The 17,476-nt window shown below is 36.6% G+C and overlaps 1 long non-coding RNA gene across 1 annotated transcript in view; it reads left to right on the top strand.

The window, feature by feature from the left end:
• LOC116273718 overlaps positions 1-17,476 on the top strand; it is a 585,230-nt gene that overhangs the window by 361,690 nt on the left and 206,064 nt on the right. Inside the window, exon 3 of the long non-coding RNA XR_004182043.1 lies at positions 9,365-9,436. This is a non-coding gene — a long non-coding RNA (uncharacterized LOC116273718). The remainder of the gene's footprint in view (positions 1-9,364; positions 9,437-17,476) is intronic.

Here is a 17,476-nt window from a genome sequence, read left to right as displayed (position 1 = left end):
CACTATCTTAATTATAGGGGCTTTACAATATATTCTAATATCGGCAGAGACTACTCACTCCCACTCCTACTCCCATATACAATTGTTTTTACTTTTCTTCTGTTTCTCTTTTTCTAGATATTTATGCTAGTTTGTTTTTTCAAGCAAACTTTATAGTCAACTTAAGTTCCAGGGGTGAGAGATAGTTGAAACTGATGATGTTTATACCACAACTGTTTTAATTTTGTAGTTTATTGTAGGGATATTCGTAACTTTATAATGTTGAGATTGCTTAATCAAGAACATAGTATGCCTTTCCATTTCTTCCAGTCAACTTTTGTATTTTGTTAAGTTTCATCTAGGTACTTTATATCTACTTGTCTTTCTATCTATTTATTTATCACTATAGTGATGAACTCTTCCATTATATCATCTAACCAATTTTGTTGCATGTATGAAGGCTATTAATTTTTGTATGTTGTGTTTTATAACTAGTTATATTTTTAATTCTCACAGTATTGGAGATAAGCTTTTCATTTTTTTAGGTTTTCTATGTATTTCCATATTTGGAAGTACTCCATTGGCCAATAATATCACTGAAATAAAGAAAATTATATATTACATACCATCGAATAGAAATACACATCACAATCTATGACATGTACTTGGTAAAAAAAAAAAAAAAAAAAGTCAAATTCAAATCAGATAAAGGCTCTATATCCAGTTACGAATCAGAAAGAAGCACAGAGCATAGCAATATGACAATACAAGGTACAATCAGCAAAATTTTAACTAAGGAACTACAACAGACAAGCAAACAAATTTTTTCAACAAAAAGGTGAGAAAACCGACAGGAACTTAGTTGAAAATTTTATTGGAAGTAGAAAAAATAATATTTTATATTAAACTTTATATTTTATATTAATTTAAATATATATAAGATTTTATAATGTGTATATACTAACTCAAAAAAGCATTTTATATTCTTTACAATATCTACTTAAAATAACAGTAAAAGAATGCCTAACTTTTCTCTTTAACTTTTTTCTTTAAAGGGAAATGTCATATAATAAAACTAACAATTCAACAACAGGCAAAATAGAGAGAAAAAGAGAATATTAAAAAGATGGCAAACATAAAACAAATCATAAGATGACAAATATAAAACTAAACATATCAATACTTTTATAAAAATCCAATTATACTCTACTTACAAGAGATACACCTCAAATATAAGAATTTACCTTAACTTTAATATAAAAATGTGTGAAACATAAATTCAATAAGGTTAAACTTAGAAATACAGAAAAAGATATACTATGCAAACATTAAGCAAAATAAAACTGGTGAAACTATATCAGCACTAAAGTCAACTTTAATTCCACAAAACATATTAGAAATAGAAATATATTTCATGAAAATAAAAGCGTCAACCCATACGGAAGATACGTAGATAAATAAAATCTGTATTTACTGAGTATCAGAGCTTCAAAATATGTGAAGCAAAAATTGACAGAAGTAAAAGAAGAAATTGAAAATCCATGTCACATATGAGAGACTTTAAAACAAACCTTTTTTCCTAGTTGATGGAATATAAAGAAAAATACATTAGAAAAGACATAAGAGATCTAAAAAAAGATTAATGTAATTGTTACATAAAAAACATCAAATTCAACGTGACTGAAAATTTTTTTCTTCAAACGCCCATACAATATTTACCAAAATGGCAGTATGTTGAGCCCTAAAGTAAGACTGAATTTTCTTTTTTTTTTCCTTTTGAGACGGAGTCTCGCTCTGTCGCCCAGGCTGGAGTGCAGTGGCACAATCTCGGCTCACTGCAACCCCCGCCTCCTGGGTTCACGCCATTCTCCTGCCTCAGCCTCCCGAGTAGCTGGGACTACAGGCGCCCGCCACTACGCCAGGCTAATATTTTGTATTCTTTGGTAGAGACGGGGTTTCACCGTGTTAGCCAGGATGGCCTCGATTTCCTGACCTCGTGATCCGCCCGTCTCGGCCTCCTGAAGTGCTGGGATTACCGGCGTGAGCCACCGCGCCCGGCCAATGAAAATTTTTCAAAGCATTAAAATAATTTCCAAGCTTGTTCTTTGACTCGACAGGAGTTAAGTTAGAAATCAATGTTTTAAAAATCTAAACAATACCAAAGTTGTATACATTAAGCATACTATGCTAAGATAAACCATGAGTTAAAAAAATCACAAACAAAATTATAAATTAATTTGAACTGAATTTAATAAAAATATAATATGTGAAAACTTGTGGAAAACAGTGAAAAGTATGCTTAAAAATAACAGAATCAAATGCATAGATAAGAAAAGAAAATTATGAAACTAAATAATCTAAATTTCTGTCTTACTAATTAAAACGGTAATAGCAAATTAACTCAGCAAGTAAAATACAGGCATACCTTGTTTTAGCATACTTCACTTTATTGTACTTCACACATACCGCAATTTTTTAACAAATTGAAAGATTGTGTCAAGCAAGTTTATCATCTTGCCCCAGTTAAAATGTTATTATCAAAAAGACAAAAATAACAGAAGTTGGCAAGTATGTGGAGAAAGATAAACACCAATATACTGTTGGTAAAACTGTAAATTTGTACAACCATTATGAGAAACAGTATCAAACATCCTCAAAAAACTAAAAATAGATCTACCATATGATCTATCTATCTATTTATATAAAGGTATATATATGTGTGTGTGCGTGTATATATACACACATCCGAAAGAAATAAAATTAGTAAATCAAAGAGAGATCTGCACTATTCACAATAGCCAAGATAAGGGATCAACCTGAGTGTCCATCGGTGGGTAAACAGATAAAGAAAATGTTGTCCATTTACACAATGGAGTACTATTCATCCACAGAAAGGACAAAATCCTGTCATTCGTAGCCACATAGATGGAACCGGAGGTCATTATGTTAAGTGAAATAAGCCAGGCACAGAAAGACAAATATCGTGTATCCTTGCTCACATGTGAGAGATAAAAAAGTTAATCTGCTGGAGGCAGAGAGTAGAATAATGGTTGCCAGAGTCTAGAAATGGTGGCGGTGGGGTGGATGATGAAGAGAGGCTGGTTAGTAAGTACGAATGTGCAGTTAGATAGAAGGAATAAGTTGTAGTGTTCAGTAGCACTTTTAATTTCCTTCAAGAACTTTTCCTTTCTAGTCACAACTTAGTTAACTGGAGCAAGTGGCCTAAATTTCAGCTGATCTAGGCTTTTGACCTGCCTTCCTTGCTAAGCTTAATCATTTTCAGCTTTTGATTTAAAGTAAAAGATGTAGAACTCTTTTTTTTCACTTGAATGCTTACAGGACACTGTAGGGTTATTAACTGGCCTAATTTCAATATTGTGTCTCAGGGAATAGGGAAACCTTAGGAGAATGGGAGAGACTTGGCAACAGTCAGTCAGTTTAATTGCCAGAACATAAACCTTTATTAAGTTTGCCATCTTATATGGGTGTAATTCACAGCAACCTTCCCAAAAATGGCAATATTAACATCAAAGATCTTTGGCCATAGATCACTGTAACAGACATAATTATTATGAAAATGCTTGAAATATTGCAATATTACTAAAATGTGACACAGAGAAATGGAGTATCTGCCGTTGGAAAAGTTATGCCAATAGACGTGCTTGTTGTGGGGTTCGTTCCCACAAGACCTTCGATTTGTAAAACATGAAATATATGTGACACAATAAAGTGCAATAAGATGAGGTATGGCTGTAATTTGATCATTATTTATTAATTTATCAAGTATCTATTTTAATTTTATATGCCAGGACTAAGCACGAAATATTTGTACAACACAGTTTTTTTCTCTTTTTTTGTAATTTTAATACATGATCCATGAATATAATAAGGTGTGTGCACGCGCACACGTGTGTGTGTGTGTGTGTGTGGAGGCAGGTACTGACCCTTTTGGTACTTTAATTGTTTTTACCCTCACTTTTGATTACTGCGAGAATACGTGTTCAGAAGCTAAAGGAACAAAACAGCTATGCTCGTTCAACTGAAGAACACAGAGTTCTTTAAGGCAAAATCACAGAGCTTGTTTGTCACATTCTCCCAAAAGACCTTTGGTAAAATTAACTGAATTACATTAATTCAAAATTGTAGTTTTGATCTTAAAAATTAAAAATGGAAAAAATTGTGTTTATGTTAATTGCATTAAAAGAAAACATAAGGTTATAAAAGGTAATATCTTACATATATATATATATATATATTTAAATTCTCTCCTCTACTGCATCTGTAAATTCTAGAGGGCCAATATACTGTACAATTTTGTGTCCTTCTAAACATTGCATATAATAAGGATTTAGTAAATATGACATTTAAAATAAATATATATGTTTGTATATTATTTGAAAAAGGGTGTTGTTATATGAAGTAACACAAATGTAAGCATTTTCTAAGATCATGAAAGTAACATTACAGTAGTATTATATTCTTTCTGTACAAAATATAATTGGAATATTAATTATTTTTAACAGCCAATTGTGTACTTACAGTAATAGAAAAAAGTTCATATTTCAAAATCCACATTAAATATGGCCATTTCTTTGCTAATACATACTCCCTCTTCAAAATGTTTCACAGTTTGAAATTGGAATATGCTGAACTTTAATTTCAAATTCAGTATATTCCATATCCCAAAGTTTGTGTTAGTCTCTTTATTAAAATGTTTCAAAATTTGCAAATGTCAGCTGACTGAATGCTAAAGAGAATTGGAGGACAATTGAATTGTGTGCCGTTGACTAAATGCACTTTACATCAGAATCTGGTTTGAGTATCATTTAATTCGAAAAAGGCCCATTTTTAGGAAGCCAGAAGTTAAAATGCCGAGGAGAATAATAGTAAGTCAAACCAGGTTCCAAACTTAATGATTTTATTTACTTGTTCTTGTTATATTACAGGTACAAGAAATGAAGTGTTCTGATATAATCATATGACTATTGTGGGAGGCAAATTAATGGTCCACCAAAGATGTCCACATTATATTCTGTGGTACATGTGAAGATATTGTGTTATATGGCAAGGCGGAATTAAGGTTTTAGATGAAATCAAGGCCTGTAATCAGGTGACTTTAAAATAAGAGTTTGCCTCATTTATCCAGCTGGGTCTAATATATTACAAGGGACCTTAAAAGATGGAAGAAAAAAGAAGAGTCAGTTTCAGAGAAATGAAATGTGAAAAAAGACTCGACCAAACATTTAGTTAAGAAAGGTCAGTTTGGATTTTGGTTCTGCTAACCGTATTCATGCTAGTCCAGTTATTATAAAGTAAAGATTCTGCCGGTACAGTTGCACATAGATGCAAGACCACTGTCAGAGAGTATGGAAAAATTTCCAGAAAAAGAACAGCTATAGACTGAACTGTGTACCCCTGGGGTTCATATATCGATGCTCTAATTTTTACTGTGACTGTATTGGGAGGAAGGAAGTAATTCAGGTTTTATAAGGCCGTAAGAATGGGGTCCTGATAGGAATAGTCTCCTTATAATAAGAGACACCAGGGAGCTCACCCTTTCTCTCCACTGTGTGAGAACGCAGCTAGAAGGTGGCTGTCTATAAGTCAGGAAAAGGACTCCCATTAGAACTAAACTATGCCTGCACTCTGACCTAAGATTTCTAGCCTCCAGGACTGTGAGGAAATAAATATCTATTGTTTAAGCTACCTAGTGTATGGTATTTTGTTATGGCAGCCTAAGCAGATCAATGCAGGAACATATTGAGTGAATGAGTGCAATACAGGTCATAGAGTAAAATTCCTACGGATTTTCATTCTTGTATTTTATAATAGTAATGACTATTGTCCTCATAGTCTTTGAGGATTTGACCATCCTCAGGCCTTAGTTTCTTCCATGCCAGCTCCTATAATTGAGGCTCAGTCCTCCCACGCCATAGAGATTTTTATGCTGTTCTTCATAATGTTCACCCTTAACTTCTCAATCTGCTTTACTGTCTGATTCATTTGACCTGCTCCTTGAAGTTGCTTCAAGCCTGAAGCTTGCATGGTACTTTCCCTTTATTTCTTTTGGAAGATGCATCACCATCACTGGCATGCCTTACACGGATCCAAAACTGACAGTGAGAACACAAAATAAATGGCAAATTAAAGCTCATAGCAGAATAAACAACAATCACTGCAACCCACACTCCAGTGTGTGCCACACGAAGTGGATGAAGGTGTTTGTAATATGCACAGTTCACATTGACTGGCTGTGAATACAAAGAGATAGTTATAGAGAAGTTAAAGAGAAAGTGATTTATATATATATGTGTGTATATACATACATATATATATACACACCTCAGTGATACAGTAATCAATTACTTTATATAGAGCTTTGTTAAGTGAAATTTGGATATAGTACATAAAAGTTAGGTTTTTTTCCTGTCTTTTATGGATTTCATTTACATTTCTTTTTGTCAGAAAGATTTTTTCAGAAAGTACAAGAAACTGAATACAACAAGAACTGTCTTATGTTAACATCCTATGAAAAGGAAAATATTGCTTGTGACTCAAATTGTATTTGTTTTCTTAATCCACCGGCTATCTCTGTTTATAGTTTTAAGTGGTTCATTAACATTCATAAGTGAAGAAATACAGTGCATGGCAGGTGACAGGGTGTGGGGCAAGCAGAGGAGAGGACAAGGACCATGTCTTCTTTCTTTCGTCATTTATAATAGCTGTAAAAAAAATCTCCGATTTTATCCATACAGGACAAGTATTGCCGAGGAATGCTGCGCTAACCTTTTGTTTTGTGTACTATTAATATTTGCCTTATTTTTGTCTCCTCGCTTTAGTTTTAATCTTATGAATGATTAAGATTATTCATTGTGTCTCTACTGTACAACAGCAATATTCAGAGAAGGAAGGGAATGTCTTCCCATTGTATAAAGGCCAGGGGAGAAAATCTGTGAAGTGGACTGAGGAACAAAAATCTATGCTCTTCAGGCAGATACAAAGAAGACTTTCAGTATTAAGACTTCTGAATATCTTTTGTAATCATTATCTTGTTAATCACCCAATTCAAAGATCTTATTACATAATAAAAGATAGCTCCCACTGGTTCTTCACTAAAGGATATTTAGCCAAATGTAGAAATCAAATTAGAAATTTGGTATCCTTAAATCTCTAGACTCTTCCTATGTGTGATGAATATTTACAATTCAATTGTCATCTATACCTTTTGGCTAAGATCAAGTGCAGAATTCAATTGTCATCTAAAGAAGTGGCTGCATTGCAACTACTGGAGGTGTTTTGTTGTTTTTTCTGATGGAGTGAAATGGATGACATAAAGATGATAGGCAGTTTCATCATTATTTTATCCCAAAATGCTTAGTATCTTCACTCTTGGATATACTGACGTCCACTAAAGGAAATTCGAACACCTTGTTTTACCTTATCCAAACAGGGATATTGCTTTTTATTTACAGTTATCTCAGAATTTTGAGAAAGCAGCAATTAAGACAACTCATACTCTTAAGGGCCGGGCGCGGTTGCTAACGCTTGTAATCTCAGCACTTTGGGAGGCCGAGGTGGGTGGATCACGAGGTCAGGAGTTCGAGAACGGCCTGGCCAACATGGTGAAACCCCATCTCTACTAAAAATACAAAAATCAGCTGGGCATAGTGGTGGGCACTTGTAATCTCAGCTACTTGGGAGGCTGAGGCAGGAGAATCGCTTGAACCCGGGAGGTGGAGTTTGCAGTGAGCAGAGATCGCACTATTGTACTCCAGCCTAAGTGACAGAGCTAGACTCTGTCTCAGAAAAAAAAAAAAAAAAAAAACTGATACTCTCATTAACCAACTGTCATATACTTTTTCAAGATCAATTACCAGGATTTCTGCATGCTGAGGTGTCTGAGAAGATGGTGGGCAGATAACTATAACACGAGACTCCTTACACACACACACTTTCCCACACACACACTCCTTTGCACTTCAATGTAAGCTGCTACTAAAACTCCCTTTTTTCCCCTAGCAGTGCCAACATAACAGTTTTGCTTTGCAATTGCAAGAAAACAGACTAGGAATAAACATTGGACTAGTGCAGGCCAGAATACAGAATATGAGATTTTAAAAGTCTTAGAGGGAGAAATATTCTTCTTCCTTAGGCAGCATCCGTGCAAGTGGCTTCAAAGAGATACCCCTTAGTACATACACCATGTTGACTTTGAGATTCCCTAATTTCTGGAAACCTGTAGACCCAAGGATGACTTCCTCATAAATATTGTTACCAATAAATTCTAATGAGATTTCTGTTTGCTTTGCCTGACTTTCTTCAGAAAGTAAAATAAATTTCCACTCTCTTCAATATGTGGTGATACTTGTTTCTTGGAAACGCTTTATACTTCAAAATTCAAGCCTATGTTGAGATTTTGATAATTACCTATATGTGTATAACAAACCATGACTCACTTTTCTGAAGATATTTGCCAACACTATGTATAAGCAGAGAAAATAAACTAAAAATGTTCTTAACAAAAATAGATTCTTAAAAACTATGCACTAAAACTGTGCTAACTTTGTGTCATAAAAGTGTCCCTTAGATTGTCTGCCAGAGCCTAATCACACAGCCTTAGTAAGTTTAATTATTTGATAGAAATCCATAGTTACTATAAACAGTTAATTAGAAATGGAAGGCTTCTATAGTGTGATACTGTGATAGTAGAAAGAAGTAATAATTGAGAATGCAGAAGTGAACATAAGACATCCCAAAATATAAATTCCCAGAGTCATTTAATACATGGAGTTATCAGTTAGGTTGTTTATTCATTCAAAAATATTTATTTGGCACCTGTAGAAATAGATACAATAATTGCTATCACCTAAATTGTGCTCACTCTAAGCTAGACACCTCTTAAGCTTTTCTTCTTTACTAACTTATTTACACCCAGTGTAGAAAGTCAATATTACTGTTATACCCATTTTATAGAAAGTAAACAGAAACACAGAAAAGTTAAATGACTTGTCAAAGTCACACACCCAGAAATGACTGGAGCTGTTTGATCTGCCTCTAGAACCTATACTCATAAACACTACACTGTATTTGTTCTTGAAATCCAATTGACTTTCATAATAACTTGCTTTGGGCTATATAAATAATTTCAAAACAGAAATTTACTCAAATTGCTATTTGTCCTTTAAAATTGGTTTCCTACTGTTTCCATAATAATACATTATTAGCTGAGTACATGGCCACTCAGCTTGAGACTGCATTTTCTGTATTTTCTAGTCTTCTTTGTAGCTAGATGTCTTTCTAATGGAATGTGAGCAGGCATAACATTCCTACTTCACAAGATTAAAGGAAATATTTTTTTCTACATCCCTCTTGCCCTTTCCTACAGGTTTTCAAGTGTTGGTAGTGGCAACCCAGCTGCAACGATGTAGCCAATAGCAACATAAGAATCAAGACAGAAGTAAGATGCCGGGCGCGGTGGCTCACGCCTGTAATCCCAGCACTTTGGGAGGCCGAGGCGGGCGGATCACAAGGTCAGGAGATCGAGACCACAGTGAAACCCCGTCTCTACTAAAAATACGAAAAATTAGCTGGGCGCGGTGGTGGGCGCCTGTAGTCCCAGCTACTCAGGAGGCTGAGGCAGGAGAATGGCGTGAACCCGGGGAGGCGGAGCTTGCAGTGAGCCGAGATCGCGCCACTGCACTCCAGCCTGGGCGACAGCGCGAGACTCCGTCTCAAAAAAAAAAAAAAAAAAGAAAAAAAGAAGTAAGTTGATTTTTATGTTGTATCTGAATTACTTCATGGAGCAGAACCATTTTACAACCTAGACCAGTCATTTCTAGGATGTTATGTTGGACAGCAATACATTTTAATTTTACTTAAGCTATATGGTTGCTGTCTTTCTTAAGGCATCTTAATGTGTTTCTTATCTCATACAGAACTAATAATGCATTGTGCAATAATAACATTGCATTATTGGAATAACTATATCATTTATCTTGAAGGCAACTATTTTCACAGACAGTGGCATTATGAAAGGGAAAATCATTTCGATAAGCCAGAAGAGACCTAGTCCTTAGGTCTATGTTGATTATGTTCTATCTCTAAATGTGTCTCATTATATATTGATGATGAAAGAAGGACCTGTCTCCTTTTTTTTTTTTTTTTTTGAAACCGAGTCTCGCTCTGTCACCCAGGCTGGAATGCAGTGGCGCGATCTCGGCTCACTGCAACCTCTGCCTCCTGGGTTCAGGCCATTCTCCTGCCTCAGCCTCCCAAGTAGCTGGGACTACAGGCACCCGCCACCACGCTTGGCTAGTTTTTTGTATTTTTAGTAGAGACGGGTTTCACCGTGTAATCCAGGATGGTCTCGAACTCCTGACCTCGTGATCCGCCCGCCTCAGCCTCCCAAAGTGTTGGGACTACAGGTGTGAGTCACCGCGCCCAGCTTTTTTTTTTTTTTTTTTTTCCCTGTCTCCTTTCTCTAAAGAGAAAGACAATAAAAGCAACAGGTATACTTTTATAAAAGTACAATACCAAAGAGAAGAAATTTTACAAGATGCTAAAGAGGAATGAGTCTAAAATTATGAGAAGAGAGGGAAATAAAAGAGAGCACGGTGATTTCCCAAGATAGCCAATGCTTGAGGTAAACACTTAGGAATAAGTAGGAATTTCTTGTGCAGAAACTTTGGGGAAAGGTATTCTGGACATAAGGAACATCAGTTATAAAAGCAAAGAGACACAAATTAGCGTGAGAAAATGACTAAGCAAAAGTGTTTCCGTATTGTTGGAATATAAAATGGAAGAGTTATGAAAAGATGATATGGGAGAGTTGCTTAAGAGTGTGTGCTTTATACTGAGAGCAATGTGAGGGTCACTGAAATTTTTAAGATATGGGACATATGGTAATATGTATTTAATTAACATATACCATATATTATGCTCTCTGCTTGATGTAAGAGATACAGAAAACTGAAACATGGTGTGTGTCCTCAATAAGCTCACAACTTACTGGGAAACCACTTAAAGAAACAGCAGCAATGCCTTGTGATAAGTGCGTGATCGGTGCTCTGAGGAAGGCAAATGCCTTGTGCTTGTGTTATGGAAGAACAGCAGGATGTGGGAAGTCATAAAGATGAGAAAGAAGGCGGCTCTTCTACAGAACTGCAAGTAGTTTAATAGCAATGCTGGCGGGTAGGAAACAGCAAGAGTGACAGAGAACGAGACTGGAGACTAGTCAGGAACCATGCCAGGAAGGTCTTCATGCCATACTAAAGACACTGGATTTTATTCTGAAGCCAATCACAGAATACGAAAAGAAAAATTGAGGAGGTACGGCCAATAGAAGTGATGCATGAGGGAAAGGAAAGAGTATGAACATAATTTTGTGCCTCATTGAACCACTGGCATGATGGGGCCTTGAAATCGGGAATAAAAGTGACGGGATCAATTCAGGAGCAGAGAAAGAATGTGCCGTTGCAGTAGGTGTCCATTAAAGGGCCTGCCCTGTCCACAACCCTCCATGAAGAAGGCGACCCATTTTCCTACACAACACCCTGTCCATAGCTGAGGTAACTGAGTTAAGGCTCTGACCAAGGAATAGACAATTTGTAGTCGGGGCCTGACAGTAATGATGTGTCCCAGCATGAAAGAAGAGCCAGTGAGAAATATCCAAGTAATGAGGTAGTTAGCAGCGGGAACTGACTTTATAAATTTGCAATGCAGAAGCTGAAACCTATGACAGACCATGGTGAGCCACATACAAATCAAAGCGATGAGGAAGGTGATACGTAGAAAGACGCAGAGACGTCCTGGAGAGACTGTAAGCTCTTGACAGAAATGGAGTGAGAAGCAGTCACCTGAGGTGCTTGCTGCTCATGGCATTCACTGTTCACGCCTTATAACAGACTCACTTTTCCTCGAGGGAGTGTTCGTGATTTTTCTCTTGCTTGCAACCCAAAGAATCTGACTAAAAGAGTCACCAACCAGCTCTGTGCCTTTTCTCCCTCAACCTCTGCAGGGGGCTTTAAAAGTGAAGATCATAGTTGAAATTATTTTAGAAGCAATTTTTTTCGTTTCAGCAAATTTTTATATAACCGATCAATAAAACCTTTAGATTTACTATTAAGAAAGTCATGAGTGACAGTTTTTAGAAGTACAGGAGTTGAGACAGGGTTGTCTACTGCCCCACTCAGTATAAAAAGAAAATGCACAGACCTTGCAGGAGGTAATAAAGTTAATCTCCCCTTTCCACACTCTTCTGCTCTCTCCTCTCCTGGGCAAGTGGCTGGAAAAATATGTCCAGGTGCTACCACTGCAGGGGAGAAATGGCTGTTGCCTTGCCCTGCCTGGTGACTCCAGGAGAGTGTGTAACCTCAGTGTTCCTTGTGCCCACTCTCAGATCCCCACAGAGGCATTTGGCAGCCTTAGTCAGTAGGTGGCAATGAGAAGGGGGAGGCAAGGCCAGACTGGGGCACCAGAGAGCAAGGATGGGCCTTAGAGAACCTGTTCCAGAAAAACATACATGGTGTGAGTTGGACTACCTATTTGCTGAGATTCCAAGACCCCAGCACATGTTTCTTTCCTCCACTGGACTCTACTTATAAAGCATAAATGTAAAGGTAACCTTATGAAGAATTTCAAAATGGAAACTTCAGAGCATTAAACCCCAAATATGAGCCATATTTAGTTTGGAGTCCTATTTGACTGTATCGGTAGCACGCCCATGAAACCAGACTTCAGTTGATGAAATCTCCATGGGGGGAGGGAGAAAATTTGTGATTAAAATAAGTATTTTATAAAATAAACAAATTCCAATTTATTTTCCATCCAAGGGAATCTTATTTATAACTTATTGATGAAACAGAACAATTTGATATATTATTTTTCCCAAAAAGACTATTTATTTGCTAGATGGAGTTCCCAGGAAATTATCGCTCTTGCTAAAAAACAAAAACAGAGCAGGTACAGTAACAAAAGTTTCATAAAAGTCACATGGTAAAACAGTATTTAGAAATTCTCATAATATAGAAAGTCATTCTGAGAATTCGCCATCTCTATTAGTGACTCGGTGTTTAACTTTTCCATCTTTAAGAATTTGTTCTTCACCCGTACAAGATAAAAAACTGTGATTTCCAAGCTGTTGTAACCACGTCCTATTGGCCAAATTCCCACTAGAATGTATTAAAAGGAGAAACCTGTCAATGGAGATGTAGCTTGGGACTGTGGGCCTTGAATCTGAAACATGGACAGACTTGGAGAAGTAGTTTCACAATTTGTACTTATTTCTTATCAAGCAGCTATTTCTTTCCTGCAAGCAGCAAAATAACAGCTTTTTGTTGTTGTTGTTCTGTTTTCTAAAGGAAGGGAGAGAGTTCCCAGATTCTAAGCAATATGCTTATATTTCTAATCATGCAGAAAAATCTTGGAAAGGGCGGTTGTTAAACCAACCAGTTGTTTTGTTTCGGAGGCCTTCAGAAAAATGCAGTGTTATTCATAGGAACACTTTTCACTGAAGTTGCAGCAATGGCTCGCACAAAGCTTCTGGTTAACAGAAGAGAGACAGAGGAAAGAGTTCAAGTACGAGAAGGTAAGGGTAACTTCAAAATCACAGAAGTACATGGGAGCAACACAGTGGCCAAAGAGGACAAGAGACCACAGAGTGAGCTTTTGACACCCTTAAGAGTGGCTCAGGAGTTCTTTATTATTCGAGCAAAAAATGAAAAGATGATTTTCCCCTGGCAATGATTAGTACACGCCATTGACCAAGAAGGAGCTCTTGAGATTTTAATGTGCTATGTCTTGGTTCTCACAGAAGTTTTCTTTCCTCTAACGAATAGCCAGTATAATGATTTGTGGTGCTAGCCTAAAAAGTCATACCATAATCCCCATAAATGATGCTCAAGACAGCACTAGCTTGTTGTCACCTCTCTCTGTACTCTCTTTTGTTAGCTGCAGGAAGACCCTCAAATATGGAGATTTGCAATGTAAAGAAAAAAATAGACTGGAGTTTATTATTCAGCTGGGATGTCGCCCGTATGTCCACGTGTGGTAATAGTGTTCTCTCTTTCTATATGTGTTCTCAAAATGGATAAGTAAACGCCACAGCCCTGAGTTAGTGTGGGGTGTACTGATGCCCTCTTAATGTTTAATTGCAGGGGAAGCATTCCCTGGAAAAGAGCCAGGGTATCTTGTGAACTGAATAATTTTCGTTTAGTGCTGACTCTGCCTAGTTGACACTGAAGTGCTATGATCTTATTCACTGCCCCATACCCAAAAGCTGTGTGCAATTTTCTGCTCTGCCTGGTAAGGATGATTTAGCCATTGTCCTGTTTAGGTGATAGCTAATTTAATCACTCATGATGTTAATGCAATGTAATACATATGGTAATACTCATGGCACCCTGCTTAGGGAGCCTTTGGGTTATTTAGTGTCAGCCCATTTCACTGGCCTAGACAGAGCTCAGGAAGGTTCATTCTCTTCCCAAAAGCATTTTGCACTCATTAATTTTTGCAATGTTTTGAGTATGAGGCAGATTATATTCAGCTGCAATAGCAGCACTATACGTATTAGTATTTTCTAGTACATTTCTATGTATGTAGCTCTTTTTAACATTATTTGACAAATAAAGGATACAGTTACCTGCTGGGCATCAAGCTCATGTTGTCTCAAGCCTACATTGGTTTAAGTTCTTATGTTACTTCCCTGCTGCACTGGGGATTCCAGTGCTCAGAAAACAACTCTTTCCTTGGTACAGTTGGAAGCACAACCGTTATCCCATCTTGCTATTGAAAATGATTATAGTCACCCAGACATGAACTCTGACCACAGCATTGCCTACTTTAAATACAGTCCCTAGGAAAAGTGTGGTTTATCTGAAGTGGTGAGTGGGGTTACAAGCCGGGGGTTAGCTGGATTGTCGATACAATCATGGACTCTACTATATTATACCTAGAAGTCACTCTAGAAATGGCTCATTCAGTTCATATATATTAAATGGAGAGAGGGAGGGAGGAAGAGAAAGAGAGAAAGAGAGGGAGGGAGAAGAGAGAGAGAGAGAGACAGAATAGATACCTAAGGGTCAAGGAGGGTAAGTCTTTTGCCAAAATCATCCAACTCAATAGTTTCAGAAATGAAAGTAAACCAGATTCCCACAATTTCTTGTCTCATCATCCCCCATTCCTTCCCGAGACAGTTTGATGAAGCCGTGACTGAGCTTTGCAGAAACTTTAGATTCCAGGACCAATGTCCTGATACTCTTAGGCAATGCTGCGATTCATTCTGCCACAAATCATCTGACCAGTAAATACTGAGCACTTTTAAAGTGTCAGACACTGAGCTTAAGACACAGGAAACTAGATATAAAAGCCATATTGAGCCCCTCTGTTCAGACATATCCCTATGTTAGGGCATTTCTCTGGCAACCAAGGGGCCATCTGAAGTGTTACTCCTGAACAAATCTCTGTTGTTGAGCAGAATTAGATGGTACAGGGTAAAAACAGTTTTCAGTGAGTCTGAAACATGAACACATAACTCAATTAATTTGGAATATTATCTACAAAATATGTAAGTATTGTCAGGGCTCAGAACATGCTACCCCGATTATGGCACCTTGGAGTAACCTCAGTTACTCTCTGAATTTTTCCTGCCTTTCTTCCCTGAAACAAGGTTGTAAAAAAATTCTCTGACCTATCTCCTTTGAAAGTAGGTTATACAACCCTCATTCCAAAAGGATCCCGTGTATACCCAGAGGCCAAGAAGAATCTGAAAAAAAGAGTCTGGATGAGTTCCCCCAGTTTATTACCATAAGATCACACATAGCCTTTTGTCCTCCAATCATACTTCTTCAGGACTGTCCATAAAAAATACACAGCTTTCCCTGGGTCTTTGCATTTTTATTTCTGAAGACTCGGGTCATGTATAATTTCCATGAAATAAATTTGCCATGCTTTTCTTTTTTTAATCTGCCATCGCCGTAGGGTAGAAGCATGAACCTTGAGATGGGTGAGGAAAAGATACTACTTTTTCCCCCTGTAGTATGTACATGGGATGACAACATAAATAAATAGTTTTAAATAAACAATAAAATGAAAATAGAGTATCTTTTTACTAGCTGTAAACAGTGGAAATAAGTGCGTTTAGTAGATATGTAGGAATAGAAGAAAAGCACAATGGAAGTGGCATATTGGAATTAATCATTTTTTCTCTAATTTATTGGAATTGCTTCCTACGGGAGATGAGATTTCAAGACTTGTTTGAGTGATGAAGAAAAGGGAACTTGTCTGGGAGAATCAGAAGTTTTGTGAGAGAAAGCAATTTGCCCAAGGTCATGTAACTAGCCAGTGTCAGAGTAAGGAATTAAACATGTTGAAAAGAAATGAATGTTTCTGTATCGAGTCTCTTTATAAGAGCACCGTCAAGTTGATGTCAAGAATTTTCTCCAGGAGGTAGAAAAGAATTACAGTGACCTTCATGAAATAATACAGCGTGTCTCAGAGAAAAGAGACTCTGAGTTTTTCAGCTGAGAAACCTGGGTTCTGAGGGCAGATCTGAACCCACTTTCCACATTATCCACAAAATGCTCTCCAAATCTCTGTCAAACCTAGAGTAAGACTAACTACCCCTCTGCAGAAGATAAAAACTTGCTTTGTTCAACCTTTTATCTAAGGAGTATAATCCTCATTTTCCTCTTGAAAATAAGAGTAATAAATGAATGCAAACATTCACAGCCGATTTCTGTCAAGAATCTCTCCCAACTAATTAACCTGAGTACGAATGGAGCAAAGCAAGCAGCTTAGCTGATCACAGAAATGCCAAGTCAGAGAGAAATGTCTTTCAATTAGTCATATCATCCGAACCTGCAATTTTACTTGCCTTAGGATCAAATTCCATCTATTTCCTGAACACCCTCTCTCCCAGTCCCTGGCCATTCTCTTATTTGCTTGTTTTTCTTCATAGCAAATATCCCTATCAGAATTTTTATATTTTTTCCCACTCTCTTCCCCCACTGGAGTGAAAGCTCTGTGAAGGCCTAAGTTTTTGCTGTAACCATAGTACCTAGAATTGGATATAGCACAATGATAACATCTAATAAATATTTATTAAACAAATACATATCTAACAAACAATAAAATCTTCTAATTTTTTTCATTTTTTAAATGGCAATGAAAATTTCTAAAAGCACACAATTACTGAATCAAAATTGAGAGTAAACAAATATTTTCCATGACACTATGCTTTACCATTAGTGTGGGTGAGAGTTACTAAATATTACATGCTACATATTGTAAATACTATCTTCTGATAAGTGTGAATCGTAGAATTCAACCTGAAGAATATACATGACATACATGGACACTTCGCTTGAGACACCAAAGATTCAGAAAACATGTATTGAGACTCACTGATAGAAGTTACTTAAAACAATCCATTTTTTATTTATTTTTAGTTTCTAGTTTTTAAAATGTTAAGATATTTAATTGAAAAATAAAAATTGTGTAT

Source organism: Papio anubis, chromosome 2, assembly GCF_008728515.1.
Source record: "Papio anubis isolate 15944 chromosome 2, Panubis1.0, whole genome shotgun sequence".
In the NCBI taxonomy this organism is placed as follows: domain Eukaryota; kingdom Metazoa; phylum Chordata; class Mammalia; order Primates; family Cercopithecidae; genus Papio; species Papio anubis.
This window is presented reverse-complemented; position numbering and strand designations above follow the sequence as displayed.